Source organism: Herpailurus yagouaroundi, unplaced genomic scaffold (assembly GCF_014898765.1).
Source record: "Herpailurus yagouaroundi ecotype Mexico unplaced genomic scaffold, PumYag 139, whole genome shotgun sequence".
Lineage (NCBI taxonomy): Eukaryota > Metazoa > Chordata > Mammalia > Carnivora > Felidae > Herpailurus > Herpailurus yagouaroundi.
This window is the reverse complement of record NW_024412394.1, coordinates 25754099-25773867: the sequence shown is the minus strand read 5'-3', so window position 1 is coordinate 25773867 and position 19769 is coordinate 25754099. Positions and strand designations below refer to the sequence as shown.

At 36.9% G+C, this 19769-nt stretch overlaps 1 non-coding gene across 1 annotated transcript; it reads left to right on the top strand.

Annotated features, from left to right (window-relative positions):
* The first annotated feature begins 5415 nt into the window (after positions 1 to 5415).
* Positions 5416 to 5520, top strand: LOC121030181 (U6 spliceosomal RNA). Its single transcript, XR_005790110.1, has one exon. It is a non-coding gene; the product is annotated as a U6 spliceosomal RNA (small nuclear RNA).
* The last annotated feature ends 14249 nt before the right edge of the window (positions 5521 to 19769 follow it).

Here is a 19769-nt window from a genome sequence, read left to right as displayed (position 1 = left end):
GAATTTGAGGATTAGAGATGGAGAAACAGAAAAAATCCTGGATCAAATTGGGGTGTGATTGAGTGGAAGAGTAAGAATAATTCTGATCAATTGCTTAGAAGAGTGTGACAAAACCTGTCGGTGGGCACTGCAAGAAAATCTGCTAGAAAAACCTTCCTGGAGCACTTGTTTAGAATGTCAGTTGTTTAATGGTAGTTTACATTACATTACTTCCCACATTACAGTGTCAAATGCAAATTTTGCATGAATTTTTAAGACAAAACATAGGACTTCAAAGACAATTTACCCTTGCCTAGGCTGCTTTGGGTTGTGCTAAAGCCATCAGGGTGGCATGCCCAGTCTCTCTCCTTTGTTATTATAAAGGATATTTCAGTGGGAAAGTCTGAGAGTCAAGGGAGGAACATCAAAGAGTGGTCTAGGCTTCCTCTAATGGGCAGTAGGTGCATGGTCATGTGGATGGATCAGATGATTTTAAAGGCCAAGGAATGAAACGTTTTTTTTTTTTTAATTAAAAAAAATTTTTTTTAACATTTATTTATTTTTGAGACAGAGAGAGACAGAGCATGAACGGGGGAGGTTCAGAGAGAGAGGGAGACACAGAATCTGAAGCAGGCTCCATGCTCCGAGCTGTCAGCACAAAGCCCGACATGGGGCTCGAACACACGGACCGTGAGATCATGACCTGAGCTGAAGTCGGACGCTTAACCGACCGGGCCACCCAGGCACCCCAAGGAATGAAACATTTTGTATATCCATTAATATCATTGTGTCATTGCATCAGTCTGTGCCTACATCAATGAGTGAGCATCATCACCAAAAGTGGTACTTTTTAAACAGTGAGTTACAATGGTTTAACAGTACATGAAACCATTTAAGTCCATTGTTACTTGTGTTGGAAAAAAAAGAGAAACAAATTAAAAAATTCACATTTTTAGCAGTTTTTGTGAAGATTTTGTTATATGAGGTGATTGCAATGGGTTGTAATGTATAACATATTTACTGTGGATTGTGCTAAAAAATTAAGTCACTATTCTTAAATTTTTTTTAGTTTAAGTAAAACTGTTCCTTGGTTAAGTAAATTTGACCCTGTAAACAAATTTAAAGTCTTTTAACAATTTTAACAAGTATTTTTTCTTTTTTTAAATTAAAAAAATATTTTTAATATTTATTTATTCCTGAGAGATAGAGAGAGACAGCGTGAGCAGGGGAAGGACAGAGAGAGAGGGAGACACAGAATCTGAAGCAGGCTTCAGGCTTCAAGCTTCAGCACAGGGCCTGATGCAGGGCTCGAATCCATGAACTGCGAAATCATGACCTGAGCCAAAGTTGGACATTTAACCAATTGTGCCACCCAGGAGCCCCTCAAGTATTTTTTTGAACGATAAATATGCTAATGCAAATTAGAAACATCAAGCTCATTTTTTTTTTTTTTAAGGGTTATGGCTTATCAGAGCAAGGAAACCAGTGGAAATAAAAATGCCCTAGTACAGCACAAGATGTCACAGGTCTCTAGCATCTTTACACATTTATTTTTGGGGGTTAAAATAAATACATGTGTTTAAACATCTCCTAAAGAATAAAGGAGTCATGTTTTCAACAGATAATTTTCTTAATACATTTTATGACTCCCCATCATATCTTAAATCTTAGCGTTCCTGCTCCACAGACTTTTTCTAGGTCTTTGATTTTTACTTTTATTTCTGACAGTGATATTTGCAGCATTACCTCCCAGCATCTGGCTTGGCTTTTAGTAAGGATTATGTAGAGTTTTTCCTTCCTGATTACCCCTCTTCTCAGTATCAAAGCCTAAAGATGCAATCAAATCAGAAAAACAGCAGCCTTTATTTCTTAGGACATTTGCACTTCTGAAGACAGCACACTGGTGCATACCAAGTTCCTAGTTCCTCTGCTCAGCTCAGGAACATTCCTTCTGGACACTTTCTCACATGTACATTCAATAAAATCATTGAAAAGTGATAGTAGGGCAAACCAAGAATTCTATAATAATATTGACTTAAAAGGAGTAATATAATATTTGTGTGTCTCCCGGCCCCACCCCCATCCCAAATTCATATGTTGAATTCCTAACCTCCAATGTGACTTTATTTGGAGATAGGGACTCAAAAAAAAGGTAATTAAGGTGAATGAGGTCATAAGTGTGGGGCCTTAATCCAAGACGACTGCTGTCCTTTTAAGAAGAGGGAGAGACACTAGGGTGGTTCATGCACAGAGAAGAAGCCATTTGAGGACACTGGAAGAGGGTGGCGGTCTGCCAGCCAAGGAGAGAGAGGTCAGAGGAAAAATCAAACCCGCTGACACCTTGATCTTGGACTTCCAGCCTCCAGAAATGTGAGAAAATGTATTCCTCTTGTTGAAGGTACTCAATATATGTGGGTTTTTTTTTTTTTATGGCAACTCTTGCAAACTAATACATTGATTGTGTTTCCTTTTTGCTGTGTGTTCTACAAAACTCAGAACCAAACATGAATTTCATATAAACCATACTGTTGTTTCTCATTGTTCACATGTTTTTGGCCTTTCTTTTGTGACACAGGTTTTTTCTATTTAAATTTTATTAGCTTATTATTTGTTTTCATTGTTTACTGCCTGAAAGCCTTGCAGGACAGAACCAGGACATAGAAATAAATAGCACTTTAAATGAATTCTTTGTCCTTGTAAGTTCTTCTCCTCTTTTACAGGCTTACCTTCTCAGTGTCCTGTGCTGGTCCCTTTTCATTTCTAGACCCTTTAATGTTGGAGTTCTGCAAGGCTCAAACTTAACTTTGTCCTGTGTAAACCGGTTTCCTGCAGGATCTCGGTCAGTCTCCGGAAACTTTAAGTACCAGCTATATATACATTCAGCCTAAACTGTTCCCCTGAACTCCTCACACAAATATCCAACTGTTTATTCAATATTTTCACCTGGATGTCTAACAGGCATCTCATATTTAATCTGTCCAAAGCCAAGCCAAGCTCCTAATTCTTCTCATCCCTCCCTAGGGTTTTGATAAACGCCATCTTGGTCTTGTCCATCCCAGTAAACAGCGACTCATCCTTCCAGTTGTCTAAACCTAAAACCTTGGAGTCAACTTTGACTTTCCTTTCTTTCATCTCCAATTTTAAGTTTCATCTGAACTGTTGACATTTTACTCATCATCGTCTGAAGTTTAGGATGTCCATCAACAAACAATAAATCAAGTCCTGATTTGATGCATTTATCAAATTTCCTGGTGTAAATATTCCCACCATGGCCAACCAATTTCAGACTTCTAGAGTGCTGCTATTTATTTATTTATTATTTTTTTATTTTAAAAAATGTTTTATTTATTTTTGTGAGAGAGAGGGACATAGATCCTCTGCCCCTCTGCGCAGACAGCAGTGAACCTAATGTGGGGCTCCAACTCATGAAGTGAGATTGTGATCTGAGCCTGAGTCTGAGGCTCACCCAAGGGAGCCATCCAGACACCCCTACAGTGCTGTTATTTAAGATGGAGTTGGGAAGACACTACAGCAGTAGCACTCCCTTACACAGCATTTCTACCATTCAGATTCAGGAGGCATGCATAACCTCAAAAGCATGGATAATAATAAAATATAGCCAAATAGTTAGGAAGTGATTAGTTTTTAATATTTATTACCTTTGTTTTTATAAAATTAATTTAATTTTAGGTTGATAGAATTTAATTTTTAGTGACGACTTTTTTTACAACTGGCTTGCAAAATTCCTGGAAACTTAAATAATTGCTTTTGTGAGCTGGCAAGAGTGGGCTCTGGTACAATACTGGCAATTTTGCTTATCATCCTGTATCAAATGGCTATCCCCTTCCAATCACTCTTTATCCTCCTTATCCTGCTATATTTTTCTCCATTAGTATTTAACACACACACACACACACACACATTTTTTTTTCTTGGCACTGAAACTTGAGGGATGTAAAATTTGTTTATTTTGTTCACTTCTGTATCCCCAGTGCTTAGAACAGGTCTTGCACAGCCCTTAGGTGCTTATGTATTGAAAGAATGGATGAGTTTATTAATATTTTGTTCAAAATGGATATTAGCTTGTTATGGAAAAAAGCAAAGAACTGGGAATCAGAATACTATTCTGTGCAGTCGCTGCATGCAACAGTTACTCTCACAACTTCCCTATGAGGGAAGTATTATTATTATTATTACCATTTTACAGATGAGGCAACAGGGCACAGCTTTGCCCAATGACAAATAGGAGATAACACAGCCAGGATTCACACTCTGACATTTTGGTTCCAGAAACAACACAATAAAGAAAAAGTTTTTTTTTTTTTTAATTGTTGAAAAATTTAAAAATGTACAGAAGTAGATGGAATAGAATAATGAAATTCAAATATCCATCATCCAACTTTAATATTTATCAACTCATGGCCAATTTCTTTTCATCTACACTCCTTTTCCTGACTAGATTATTTTGAAAGTAATCCAAATAATCATTTTATTAATATTTCCATGTTTATGTCTAAAAAATAAATACTAATCCACATTCTGGTTGGAAATTTTGTACTATCCATTTTTGGCCTAGTGTTTGTGGGTGTTATTTAATTTTTTTCTGAAATAAAGTTTCCTCATCTGCAAAATGGATACACTATTTTTTCTCAGATTTTTTTTGAATATTGATTAAAGCAATATATTCAAAACACTTCGTTCAACTACAAAACATTATATAAAGGTTGGGTTTTCAACTTCTATGTCATTACCCACATTGTGCTATTCACACACTTAAAGGCTCTACATCAAAGCCTAGGTTGGCTGAGTACAGACAAGCATGACCTGCTTTTTCCCAGCAATGTGGTTTCTCAAATAACATCATGCCTCATAAATACGCCAGAGTTCTTACAGAGAGTCAGCAGTTACATGGAATGTATCAGTCCTTACAAGACTGCAAAGCCTTAAGAGAAAACAATAAAGTATTACTTTTATATTATAATAAAGAAAAGCTGCTGAGCATCATAAATATTTACAAGAATCTATCACAACTTGCTTCCCAAATAAGAGTCTAAATGTATGTAACATTGTACAAGGATGAGAGACAGAACAAAATGAGAGGCACACCTTCATGGAGCCTCAATTGTATTCCATCATAAATAACATAAAACATTCTTTTAAATAATAATAATCATATCAACATACACTTTTAGAGCTCTTAATATGTGTCCAGTACTGTTGTAAATGTTTTTAAATATTAGCTCATTTAACACTCACAACTCTATGAGGTAGATGCAATTATCTCCATCTGGCGGTTGGGGAAACAGAGGTACAATGAGGTTAAGAAATTTGTCAGTGTCAGAGAGCAAGTAGTGGGGAAGCCATCATTTAAATTCAGGTGTCTGCTTTAGAGTAGCTTCTGCTGCTGTGCTATTTCTCCTATCAAAAGAAAAAGGAGGGCTCACTTCAGCAGCACCTATACTAAAATTGGAACTACACAGAAGATTAGCATGGGCCCTGTGCAAGGATCACACGCAAATTCATGAAGCATTCCGTATTTTTCTGGATTGATGCCAAGTTCAGGGTATTTGTGGTAGTCATGCTCTGCTGTTAAGTTAGAATATTTGGGTGAGAGGTCATATATCATGGTTTACTAAATAAATGACTTTGGGTAAAAAAAAAAAAAAAAAGAAGAAGACGAAGCAGAAGAAAGAGAAAGGAAAAAGGAACCAATAAAGCAATGGCTTTCAAACATCTAGGTATTCAAGTACTCCCTTTGCAATTCTTATTCATAAAAAATATTGAGGAAATCAACATACTGGTCAGTTGCTTCTAAGACACACTTGAAAATAAATTCATATTTACTAAAAGAAAAAGAAATACAGGTGACCCTTGAACAAGATGAAGGTTAGGGGCACCAGGCTCCATGCAGTTGAAAATCTGTGTATTACTTTGGACTCCCCAAAACTTAACTATTAATAATCTGCTGTTGACTGGACACCTTACTGATAATATAACCAGATTAACACGTAGTTTGTTTGGTCTGTATATGACATACTGTGTTCCTTTTTAAAAATATGTATTTTTTAATGTTTATTTTTTATTTTGGAGAGAGATAGAGAGACAGAGCGTGAACAGGAGAGGGACACGGAGAGAGGGAAACACAGAATCCAAAGCAGGCTCCGGGCTCTGAGCTGTCAGCACAGAGCCTGACATGGGGCTCAAACCCTCGAACCATGAGATCATGACCTGAGCTGAAGTTGGATGCTTAACTGACTGAGCCACCCAGGTGCCCAACATACTGTATTCTTAACAATAAAATAAGCTAGAGAAAATAAAATGTTATTGAAAAAATCATAAGGAAGAGAAAATACATTTACAGTACTGTAAAAAATATGCACATAAGTGAGCCCATGCAGTTCAAACCTGTGTTGTTCAAGGGCCACCTGTATATTTACATGTACTTCATTCCAGATGATCTCATTTATCATGATCTTGGACGCATTGGATTATGGAATAGACTGCAGCAAAACTGAAACAAATCGGTAATTAAGGTGGCAAAATTTGAATTCATGGCAAGTGTGTTGTGTAGAGTTGGGCCTTCTGGGCACATTATTCTGCTGTCAGAAATGTGTGTAAGAAGTGTGAAATAAGCTGCTTAGGGACTGAGGCTTAGAAAACAAAAAACAGGGGCACCTGGGTTTCTCAGTCAATTAAGTGTCTGATTTCGGCTCAGGTCATGATCTCATGGTTTGTGAGTTCTAGCCCCACGTTGGGCTCTGTGCTGACAGCTCAGAGCCTGGAGCCTGTTTCAGATTCTTTGTCTTCCTCTCTCTCTCTCTCTCTCTCTCTCTCTCTCTCTCTCTCTCCACCCTCCCCCCACTCCCACTCTGTCTCGAAAAATGAATAAATGTTAAAAAAATTTAAAAAAACCCGAAAGACAAAATCTAGGGATACATATCTGTAAACAGTGGATATTGGTCATGGGGTTTCTCAGGAGTTCTTATTTCCTGACACTAGGGATAACACCCTGAATAACAGTCCTTGTTCTCAAGTACCTTAGAGCCTACTGGGCAAGACAGATCTGTAGATATTTTAGAGCAATGTGATATGGAGTTCGAGAAGGGTTTGCAAAGATAGTAAGTTTGTAGGGTAAGAAGTGTTCATGTTCTGTCTGGGAGAATAAGAAGTGGCTTATTTATGACTTTTAGAGAAAATGTGGGAGAAAGAGAAAGACTTTGAATCTTGCAGAAGGGTAAGAAGGGAAAAGCCTAACAGTGCCATTAGTCAATCGCACGGAGGAAAAAAAAAAAATTGCAGCTAAGGGATCTATGCCAATACATGCAGAACATGTGTCCATGTTGAATCTTTTGTCTCCACAGCTCAAACTCCCTTGACTTTTACACTTAAGAATTGGAGGTGGAGCTAGGATTGTGTTTGCTTCAAGAGCCTATCATGTTTGGGCTTGTCTTATGACGAAGTGATGTGGGGCTACCAAGACTGCCTGACATTGAGAGAGTATAATGTCATGTTTAGGAAATAACATATTTGGAATACAAATCACTAGAAAGTAGAGAAGTCCGCATATTAATCTTTGGGGTTTTGGGGTCTGGAGGCCAGATTTAATTCTGGGCTCTATCTCTTGCCAACTGTGACATGTGGGTAATTAATTTAATTTCTTGATGACTTTGTGTTTTCATTTGTAAAACTGGTGGCACCACCAACTTGGGGGGTGGTCATAAAGATTAAGTTAGATCATGTATATGTAGAACACATTCTGGCAACAAAGAACTTCATGGAAAATAACTTGTTATGTGGGAAAAGTTACCACTGTTGGTTAGATTATGTGTGGGTTGGGAATGGCCAGCCAATGTTTTGAGGGAGGAATTATCCTCTAGTTTAGGTTCTTGGAATTCAGGTTTAAATTCCAGGATGAGGGAGTACAAATGGAGGACAAGTGGAAGTCAAAAAAGCAGAGGTATCTATACTTCCTGATGGCAGTGGCAGTGGTGCCAATAGCTATAGAAGTTCAAGCTCCATTGGGGAACACTTGGCCCCTTCAATACCAGGCATTCAGTGTAAACTTCAGTGGGCTGCAATAGTGTGCATGCTTTTGTGTGGGACAGTAGAGACCCCCTCAGTAAACCCCATTCTGGCTACTGCATTGGATGTCAAGGGCAACAGGAGACATCACTTCAGTAAGCTAGAACAGAAGAGTACAGCCAATACAATATTCAGAAGAACACATTCTTAATTTTTTTGGTGGCTCAGCTTTCCCCAGAGCGTGCTAGGACAGAACCAGAAAAATCCTGATGCTTGATTACCATTGTGATTATTTTTTTCCCTTGGGCTGGTGTGTTCCGGGAAACATAGTTTCCACTTAAGTAATAGTGGAAGGGAAGGAAGTAAGAAGATTTCTCCGAATAATAGAAACGAACAAGAAAGTGGCAAATAATATTCAGTATAGGCAAGGGTAATGGTTAGCATCCAGTAATGAATAATACAAAGTATGATTTCAAGGTAAAGGATTCTGAGATATCAATTTGAATTCAAGGGTAGATTTTCAAGTAATCACTCAATATGTTCATTTAATACAAGGCAAGTGAAATATTGGGAAGTTAGGGAAGTTATTATAATGAGAAAATAAAGCATAGTTTTCTTTTATTCAAAAAACCATGGTGTGGTTTTTTTTGGCAACATACTCAAGGAAGACAATAGAGCTAAAAATAAATAAAGGTCGGTGGGAGAAGGAAATGAAAATTAGAGAATGGAAACCTTCCACGTAGAAGCAGATTTGAAAGACTGGAGTCTAATGTGGAAAAGACCCAAAGACCCAGGAGATAGAATCAAAGTCTATTGCACAATAAAGGGTGTGGATGGGGAGAGTGCGGACTTGGTCATCAAATCCCTAAAATTCCAGCATTATTAGATAATCACTAAAGCTTCAAAAAATTTAATTTAGGACAAATAAAGGGAAAATCTATTTTAAAAAGTGAGTACTATACATATAAAATTTATCCTGAACAGGTTGAAAACTTAAATATCAAATTTAAAATTTAGAAGAGCATGAAAATCAATTTGTAATAAACTTTAGTGAACATTTAGGCAGCTTGGTGTTTTTCAAATCTTTCTATATTAACACACGGGGAACAATTAATATGGTCTCTATCTGTCTACAGACAGAATTGGGGTACTTGGTTGAATGGCATTGTTTCCATCTTTTGAGAAAATTCAAGTGGTTTGACACTTTACAGTCTCCTAAGTCAGTAGCTCAGTTAAGAATATAAACCCTGTTATCTGACTTCCATTTTAGGATGACTTAGGGAATAGCGCCTATAATTCATGAGAACACTATTGATATTTTGAATTATAATTGTTAACAATATTAACAACAAGAGATATATATTTTTTAGGTAAAATCACCATCTTATGTAAAGCACTTCATTCTTTGGCAAATCATAAGCCTTTTAGTCTGAGAGAGACTTGCTAAATAATTCTTAATATAATATTTTAGTCTGTGAATAAACAGAGGGCATCACATATAATTATTGCTCTGGTATGAACTTTACATAATAGTAACAAAGAACCTGAGCCTAATTAGTCTCTTCCAGTAAAAGTATTTGAGAAATTTTCCATTGCCCAATACCTTCCCATAATGGAAAATACACTGCATGGGAGGTATGTGTAAATATTTGATTCGTGTTTTACTGATTTCAGTGTCACAACCTATCAATCATTAACACTTCAAAAAACATATACCTGGTTGGTTGTTTCCAAAGTACATTCTTTCTCTGAAGGATTTTTAAACTCTTAGAGAGGTCCCTGGTGAACACCCAGTCTAATTTTTAATGTCATGGGTGGTGAAAATGAGACCAAGAATGCTTAAATGACTTTCACAGAGTCCTCTACCCAACCTTAGCTCCTCCTAAGACCAAGGTCTTTGGGATCCCAACTCAGGGTTCTTCTTAAGATACTAAGAAGTATCTGAAAGATGTATAGAAATACAACAACATTGTCATAGTTATAGAACCTAAAGTGAAGAAATTTAGAAAATTATAGGTGCTATCCTTTATTTCCAATGCTATTATAGTTGGTCACTTGATAAAATTAACTAATAGCCTCTATAGGAAGAAGTGTGAGAATATCAGTTTGGCATTTTACTACTCTAACATAAATAAAAGTTTCCAACCTACTGCCTAGTTTATGGTCAGCATGTAAAAGTGTTAGTTAAATCTTATTGGACAACAATGGGCTAGGGCCTGATCTTGTGGCAAAATAACTTTTTCTTCCCTTCTCTGCTTGATAAAAGGGCCTCTACATATCAATTTCCAAACCCCTATTCCCTGGCTAGTGCCAGAGCTAATGGCCCACCATCATACTTTCAGTTTCTTAGGGGCAGAGGCAATGTGGCATGACAGATTGGAGCCCAAGCTCTAAGGAGCTCCTGCCAGATGAGGAGGTTCCACTGAGTTTGTCGGGCAATGTGGCATATTCCAGGGAGCCACTGCTCACAGTGTCACTCTCTTCTGAGGCATAAACTAGTAACTGAGATCCAGATGGTGTTATTCGTGGGATGCTTTGGCTTAGTTCCTTAAATAAAATAACCGTGGAAACTTCTAGTTTAGATCTTGGCCTTAAGTTTATTATCTGCCAATACATAATTAGTTAACTTAAACAGAAATTAGTTGCAGTGAGGAAAACTTACCACGATTTTTCCCCCAGAGCCGATTCAGGAGAACAAAAATGTTTTAAACCATGTTTTTATTTTCCTCATGCAAGATGGTAATAACCTTACTGGGTTCCATGGTGATTATACAAAAATGTCTACATTATTTTCATATTTTATTTATATTGAAATGTAAATGAAAATATTATGATCTAGACATATTTGAGAAGTTGCATCAGGAGAAGACAACCAGGTGCTTTGGAAACAGGCTGAGTGGAGAGGCAGTGCAAGGTAGGGTTGAATGTGCTATCTTAATTTTCTCACATGGGAATGATAATAGTACCTAATTCATAGAGTTGTTTTGGACATTAAATAAAATAACATGTTGGTTAAAAATAAAAAGACAGAAAACAATATACAATGCAAACACTAACAAAACAATCAAAACAAAGCAAAAAAGCTGGGGTGGTTATATTAATAACAGGTAAAGTAGATGTTATGATAAAGCATATTATCAGGGACAAAGAAAGATATTCTATAATGATAAAGGGGTTAAATCATTAAGAAGATCTAACAATCCTTAATGTACATGAACCTAAAAACAGTTTTTACTAAAAAGAATTTCTTTTAATGTTTATTTTTGAGAGACAGAGAGACAGAGCATGAGAAGGAGGGGGGCAGAGAGAGAGAGGGAAACACAGAATCTGAAGCAAGCTCCAGGCTCTGAGCTGTCAGCACAGAGCTCGACGCAGGGCTCAAACCCACAAACCGTGAGATGACCTGAGCTGAAGTCCAAAGCTTAACCAGCTAAGCCACCCAGGTGCCACTAAAAACGGAGTTTTTAAATACCTGACACAAAAACATTGATGGAACTGAAGTGAGAAATCTGTAAATTCACAATCCTAATTGGAGATTTCAATCCTCTGTCTTAGTAATTAATAGAACAAAATAGAAAATCAGTAAAGATATAGAAGATTTCACCAACACAGTCAACCAATTTGAACTATTCACTGTTTATGGGAAACTTTATGCAACAGCATCAGAATACATATTCTTTTCAAGTGCACATGTAACATTCACCAAGATAGACCATATTCTAGGCCATAACACGGATCTTGATTAGTTTAACTGGATTGAAATAGAATAATACAAATTATGTTCTCTGGCTATAAGGAAATTAAAATAGAACTCAGTAACAGAAATATGTGGAAAATCTTTAAATATTTGAAAATTAAGCAATATACTCTAAAGAAAGCAAATATCACAATTGAGTTAACGAAATAACGAAATTAAACGAAAATATAACATATCAAGATTTGTGGGTACACACCTATACCGTACTTGGTCAGAAAATTTTATCATTAAATTCTTATATTCAAAAAGAAGAAAGATGTCAAATCAATGATAGAAGCTTCAATATTTAAAAACTAAAATAAATAAATAAATAAATAAAGCAAATTAAGTACAAAGTAAGCCTAAGGAAATAATAAAAATAAGAGAAAGAATTAGTGAAATAGAGAGCAGAAAAATATAAAGAAAAAAATCAATGGAATGTAACACTTATTTACAAAGGTCAATAAACTTATAATTCTGTAGCCAGACTAACAGAGGGGAAAAAAAGCAAGAGAGAGAAAAGATTACTTACTAATATTAGGAATGAAATAAGAGACACTGTAACAGTTCCTTCAGATGCTTTAAAAAGAATAATAAAGAAATATTATGAATAATTTTGTGACAATAAATTTGGAAAGTTAGATGAACTAGGCCAATTCTCTTGATGTAAGAAACTACCAAAGTTCGTGTAAGAAATCGAAAACTCAAACAGTTCTATATCTATTAAAAGTCATAGAAGTTACAGTGAAAAACTGTTCTATGAAGGAAACCCAGGCTCAGATGACTTCATTGGTGAATTGTACCAATTAATTGATTTGAAGGATGGAACAATACTAATTCTACACACACACAAGCTCTTCCAGAAGATAAAAACGGAGCCCAAATTACTTATGAGCCCAAATTACTTCAATAATGACATTAAGAGAAAAGAAAACGAAATTCCAATATCCCTCATGAACATAGATGCAATACAAAAATCCTTGGCAAAGTATTAGAAAATTGAATTCAGTGATACATCATGACCAAATGAGTTTATCCCTGGAATTCAAGTTCAGCTTAAAATTTGTTTAATCAATCAATATGATACACCTTATCAACAGACTAAAAATCAGACGATCATTTTAATGGATCCATTGAATGCAATGAAATATATATTTCTCCATATGTTGCTGTTTTCACTTAGCTTTGTGTTTTGATTTTTTACATTTTCAATCTATTTTAATTAATGAATACTTTTCCAGTGGTATTATCAAACCCATATAAAAAGGCAGCCCTCTGTCCCTTTTAAACTTTTTCACTTTTGTTTTTTGCTTCCTTGAAACAATAACTTTCAAATAGTTCAGCTATTTATTTTGGTATTTACTTTCATGTTTGTAGATAACATACTTCTTAAGGTTAGACATTATCTATTGCTTTTGTTTTATTAAAAAAATTTTTTTATTCTGTATTTTATTTTATTCTGTATTCTGTATTTTTAAGAGAGAAACAGAAAGACAGAGTGCGATTGGGGGAGGAACAGAGAGAGAGGAAGACACAGAATCCGAAGCAGGATCCAGGCTCTGAGCTGTCAGCACAGAGCCCGACAGGGGGCTTGAACTCACGAACCGCGAGATCACAACATGAGCCGAAACTAGACACTTCACTGATTGAGTCACCCAGGCCTTTTCTAATAAGGAAGATGATCATTCTGTTTTCTGTCTCTTTCACACACACATACTTCTTAAAAATTGCAGTATTGCTTATTTTTAATTCAATCAATAATCTGTGTTTATATTTTTATGTGATTATGATTTACAGCTAAGCTACATAGCTATGCTCACACCTCTTGTTCAACTTCTTATATTTCTTGGAGTTGGTGTTGTTCAGTCAGTGATTTGTTTCTGTTGCTTTCTAGGATTCAACCACTAATTCATCTCCAAATTCTACCTATGCACTTAAAAAAAATCTCTTCTGAATAGCCCATACATCATGTATTAATTTTTTCCAAGATGATACCCTTTCTTTTGTTCTTGATCCAATTTGGACTGGTTGCTTTCTAGGAATCTGAACAACTATAATCTTTGGATTTCTATTCACTATTATCCTAGATGTTTCTTCCCGCCTTTTCTCTCTTTTTCCTTTTTTTCCTTCTATTTCCCCTCTTCCCATTTGTCTTACATTAGATCTCCTGTTCACTGCTGTCCCTGCTGGTTTATCCATTTAAAAATTTGTAACTGTCATTGTATAGATACTTGGGGCAAAGCTGGAGATAAAAATATGGGTTCAATGCATCATGTAACTGGATCAAAGCTTTTAACTTTTCATAGATTTGGCTTGAAATACCTCAAAAAGTTGTTCCTTTGACTCATGCATAAAGATATTTAATCTTCCATAGAACATTCAGTAAATGAGGGTGAAGTCATGGGAGATTTAGGTATAAGCTAGTTTTTAGTTTTTCAAACAAATCTGAATTTTTGATTCTTTGATAAAGGAATGTAAGGTGTCCAGATCTCCTCTTTATATTTGGAGAGTCTTTTCTAAGTTTATTTATTTTTTCCTAGTACAACAAAAAAGTATTTAGGACATTGTGAAATAGCATAGTGAGATAGTAATGTTCTATATCTGCAAGGTGCCTTTTATTCTGAAGGTTTGCCAAGTACTTTACAACTTGAAGATGAGATTGTTTTGTTCCCAACTTAAAAGCACCTCATTCTGTGATGAAATATTGTTATGTACTGAAATATTATTATGTTATGAGGTACAGCTGTACGAAATAATATTTTAATGAAAGAAATACAACTTTGGGGTAGCAACAAGAATCAGACAACCTTTGCTGACAAAAATTTTCAATGGTCACAGCTCACTAGGCTCTCAGTTTCTTGTACGATGGCATCTGAACTCTAGTTGGATCTCTTACCTTGAGTTAGGGATAAATACCATCCATCATTTAATTATCGATAATACGCCTTAAAGCATTATAATACCTGAAGTCAGCATATACAAACTAACTCTAAAAGGGAGTTCTATGAAGACTGCCCATAGGTTATAGGTATAAATAAATAATAAAAGCGTGGGGCACGTGGGTGGCTCAGTTGGTTAAGTGTCTGACTTCCACTCAGGTCATGGTCTCACTGTTCGTGAGTTTGAGCCACATCAGGCTCTCTGCTGTCAGCACGAAGTCTGCTTCAGATCCTTTGTCTTCCTCTCTCTCTGCCCCTCTCCCACTTCTGGTCTATCTGTCTCCCTTAAAATAAATAAATATATATTAAAAAAAGGTGGGGGAGAGGATGTGCCTGGGTGGCTCAGTTGATTAAGAATCCGACTTCGGCTCAGGTCATGATCTAATGGTTTGTGACTTCGAGTCCCGCACTGGGCTCTGTGCTGACAGCTCAGAGCCTGGAGCCTGCTTGGGCTTCTGTGTCTCCGTCTGTCTCTGCCCCTCCCCTGCTTGTGTGCTCTCTCTCTCTCAAAAGTAAATAAACATTAAAACATTTTAAAAAATAAGTAAAAAGTTTAGACATGAAAAGTATTATTTTATAATATTTAGAGTTTCCAAAGTAATACTGACCCTAAGAATAACAAGAATATTCATATATATGTCTCAATTTTTTAAAATCCCAAATGAGTCCTAAGAACATGGAGCCGCATAAGGTAGCAAAACCAGATATTCTATTTTGTAGACTACTATTTAAATTCTATAGTGGCACTGCTTACTTAGTAGTCAGACTTCTGGCAACCCCAAACCAAACCTGCAGCTGGGAACCTGCACATAAACATAGAAAACATCTGAGTGGTCACAATAGATGTCAAAAAAGCTAGCACTTTATTTGTGGTAGAGACATGCCAGCCCTCCATTTAGCAGATATTCCATTCCACAACTGTTTATAAAAAAGGAAAGGCTGCTATTGGTAGGCACACTGACAGCAGTCTACACTATTTTAGAAAGATCTCCAAAAATGAACAAACAAGTCTGTTTTGCTAACTAATATTAAGCAGAGAAATGATTCTTGTTGGACATCACTTTCTCCAACCATGTTGGAATTTTCTTGCATCAAATAAAATCCCTGACCCACATCAATTTGAAATCAGTATTAGCTGAAAAGCTCAAGGTTATGTTAGAAATGCATCAAAACTCTTAGGTATAGGAAGTAAGATGGGTTATGCTTTACACTGTTTAGGGTGATTTCATTCATGCATTCAAGAAATATTTTACTGGGTGCATACTCTAAGTGCTAGATACTGCTCTAGTGAGAAAAATACATTAGTGAACAAATGAGGCAAAATCCCTGACCTTGTGGAACTTATGTTCTACCAGAAGGAGACAGATGACAAACATAATACATTCATGACTGATAAAGTGTGTCAGAAGCTGTTAAGTATTATGGAAAAAAAATAAAGCAGGGTAGAGGGTGATAGGGAGGCTGGAGCCATGGAGGGCGGTTGCCGTTTTAATTAGGGTGGCCAAGGTAAGCCTTACTGAAATGGTGTGATTTGCACAAAGACTGGAGGAGGTGAGGGCTGCAGAGAAGGCCGGTGGGAGTGTGCTTGGTGTATTCTAGAAACAGTAAAAAAGCCAGTTTGCTGGGCAGAGTGAGGGGGAGGAAATCTAATCAGTGAGATGAGAAGGGGCGTGCCCATTGTGTGCATTTTTCGACCATCTTTAGAACTCTTGCTTTTACTTGGAGAGAGATGAGGGAGCCATGGTGGGTTTTGAGATAATATGACATGCTTTAGGAAAAATCCTTATGGCTGCTGTGTGAAGAATAGATAGCAGGGGAGCTTAGGGTAGAGAGAAGAACATGGTAGGCAGACAGCTGCAATAATTCAGGCGAGAGTTTATACAACTGCCACATACATTAAGTATTTTATTAAAACATAATTGCCTACATCTATCCTTATATTAAAGGTAATCACGCATGTTCTTAATTCTTATATGAAGCACGACATAATACGAGTGTTTGTGATGCACACAGTGCTTCTCCAGAGAAGCTACCTACACCCAGGGTTTGCTTTAGCTCAAGTGTTTTGGATGGAGGGACTCTGTCCACTCCCTTCCTCTAGCCTGTGCTGAGTTGACTGGAGAGGGAATTGGCCTAAGGGCAGCCATACATAGCCTGCTAGTTCTCCAGAAGTGGGCCTGGGACAAAAGGCTCTCTCACTTTTGAGCTCATTCAACCAGATCCTTCTCAGGATTTTGGCTGGGAATGATGCAAAGAAAAGTAGTTGACAACATAAAGAGAAAGGGACCCAGGAGCAGGTGGGTTAACAGTGGAATGGTAGAGTAAAGACTACTTGTGAAGTCCTGTTCCTCGGACCCACAGAGAAGATTAGGAATTGCAAAGACCTTACAGTTTCTGGCCCTATGAGGTTGATTCTAGATGGTTCCTGCCTTTTTTGGGGGGTTCCCACATGTTTGAACTTTTATTACCATCCCTCCTCATCTTACACTGTTTCAGGTAAATTGAAAAACAAAAGCTCTATTTCTTGCAAATGATGAGTCTAACAAATTATAACCACTTATGTAGTAACCGTCTTCTGCATTCATGGTCATCTTTCAATCATTTCAGGCTATCAAATCTTGGAAAAGATGTTCACATTCTATATCCTTAGATGTAGTGGTGAAGAACACAGGCTTGGGAGCCAGACTGTCTGAATTCCAAGGCCAGCTCCTTCCCTTCCCACCTATGTGATCCTGGGCAAGCGATTTAACCAGCCTTCCTCAGTTTCCACGTCTATAAAAAAGAGATAACAATATCTCTTGGAGTTGTTGAGACAATTAACTGTGTGAATATGGAAACCTCAGGCAATACCTGGTCTGGAGAAAAGACTCTGTACATATCACGTCCTGATGATTAAATAAACCATTACACCTAGGTGATAAAAAAGTACTCCAGGTGACTGCTATCGTGGGCGAGTTAACTGGTATTTGCCAAGACAGTGGTATTGACTATTACTTAGATGTTTTCAAATAGACAGTCTCTACAGTCTTTTGACATGTTTCAGTTAACAAACCTGTGTCAAATGCAGAGGGACAGTTCTCTATGGGAAAGGGGGAACAGGCAGGCAGAACTTTTGATACCTGCTCTGTGCAGGAAGGAACTTGTGTTTGGTGCCGGGGAAAGTGAAACTGACTCTCAAGGAACTTAAAACTTACTCATGACTAGAGTCTATGAGAATTTAGAGGACTTTGCCTTTTTTTTTTCTTTTATTGGTACCAGCATCTGAAATAAAGTAGCACTCAACCAGTACTTTTTGAATGAATGAATGAATGAATGAGTGTTGAATAAATGAAAAGTAATCACAACGAAGGCATTTCAAAGTCAGGAGAGAGTTATAAATAAAGGGCTATAAAAACACAAAGGAAAGGTAATAAATTCTGACCAGGTTGTTGGACCATGTGTATAGGGATGGAAGATTTGACATCTGGATTGGACCTTGATAACCAGAGTTTTGATAAATGGTCCAATGGGTTGGAGCTCAGAGGGAGACTGTTCCTACCAGAGGGATCAAAGGATCAGAGATGTGCAAGTGAATATTCAATCTGGAGAACAGAAAGTGGTCTGGGGTGGTTGGAACTAAGGGAAACTGGTGGAGGAAAAGAACAGTCCAAAGGGTATGACAAGAGGTTAGATGAAAAGGTTGTTTGGAACCAGAATGTAAAACGACCTCCTGTCTCATAGTTTGGATTTTATCATATAGGCATGAGATTAAAACAAACATAATTTGTATTGAATTATATACATACAGTTCACAATATTTAAATAATACCAAATATTTATTAGTACAACATAGACCTAATAATCTGGGATTTTTTTTTAAGTTTATTTATTTATTTATTTTTCAGAGACAGAGAGAGAGAAAGAGAGAGAGAGAGAGAGAGAGAGAGAAGGGAAATTCCAAGCAGGCTCCACACCACCAGCACGCAGCCTGATGTGGGGCTCAAACCCATGAACTGTGAGATCATGACCTGAGCCGAAGTCAGATGCTTAACCAATTGAGCCAATCAGAGGCCTTATTCTCTGAAATTTTGAAAGGTAATTCTCATGATACTGTGGACAGAGAATAGAGTAGGAAGAGACTAGATTTGGAGGGACAGTTGGTTACTGCCCTAAATCTTACGAGAGAAAAATGGTTTTAGGATTTCCAGAATTTCAACAAATAATGTTAACTCCATTAATCATTTTCAAATTCTGCCACAGCTTCTATAATTAATAGTGCTTTTGGACTCCTTTTCTTCATTAGAGAGTCAACTCAAGAAATACATGCTGTGGTCCTATTAGGCATTGTGTACTTTGGGGTAGGCAGAGCAGGACAGAAGAAGAAGTTCCCCGTCTAAGGGAAGACTGATTTCAGCCTCAGCCTTAAGGAGTGAGTTATCAAATGTTTAGATCTTTGATAGTCTGATTGGTTAAAAAAAAAAAGATATTTCAGTGCAGTTTTAACTTCTTTTCTCTTTTTAAGAGGGTGGATGTCATTTCATATTTCTAAGGGCTGTTGTCTAAGAACTGTGTTCTAGGCTTTGTCCATTTTGTCCATTTGGATTGTTGATCTTTTCTCTTGGTTATACATTAGGGGGAGGAGTTGCTCATGTTATGAATTGTAACATTTCCCCCACTCTCTCATTTGCCTTTGTTTGTAGTTTTCTTATTCAGAATCTTTATTTTTTATTTTTTTTTAATTTTTTAATGTTTATTTATTTTTGAGACAGAGAGAGCATGAATGGGGGAGGGTCAGAGAGAGAGGGAGACACAGAATCTAAAGCAGGCTCCAGGCTCTGAGCTGTCAGCACAGAGCCCGACGCGGGGCTCGAACTCACAGACCGTGAGATCATGGCCTGAGCCGAAGTCGGACGCTTAACCAACTGAGCCACCCAGGCGCCCCTTATTCAGAATCTTTAAATATACTCAGATATACCCATTTTTTCCTTTTATGGCTTCTGAGTTTGGTATCTTATTTTGAGTGACATTTCACAGTTATAAAAATGCATCTGTGTTTTGGTATTTTTATAATTTCATTAACCCATTTAGAGTTTATTTTGGTTTACCTTGTGTTT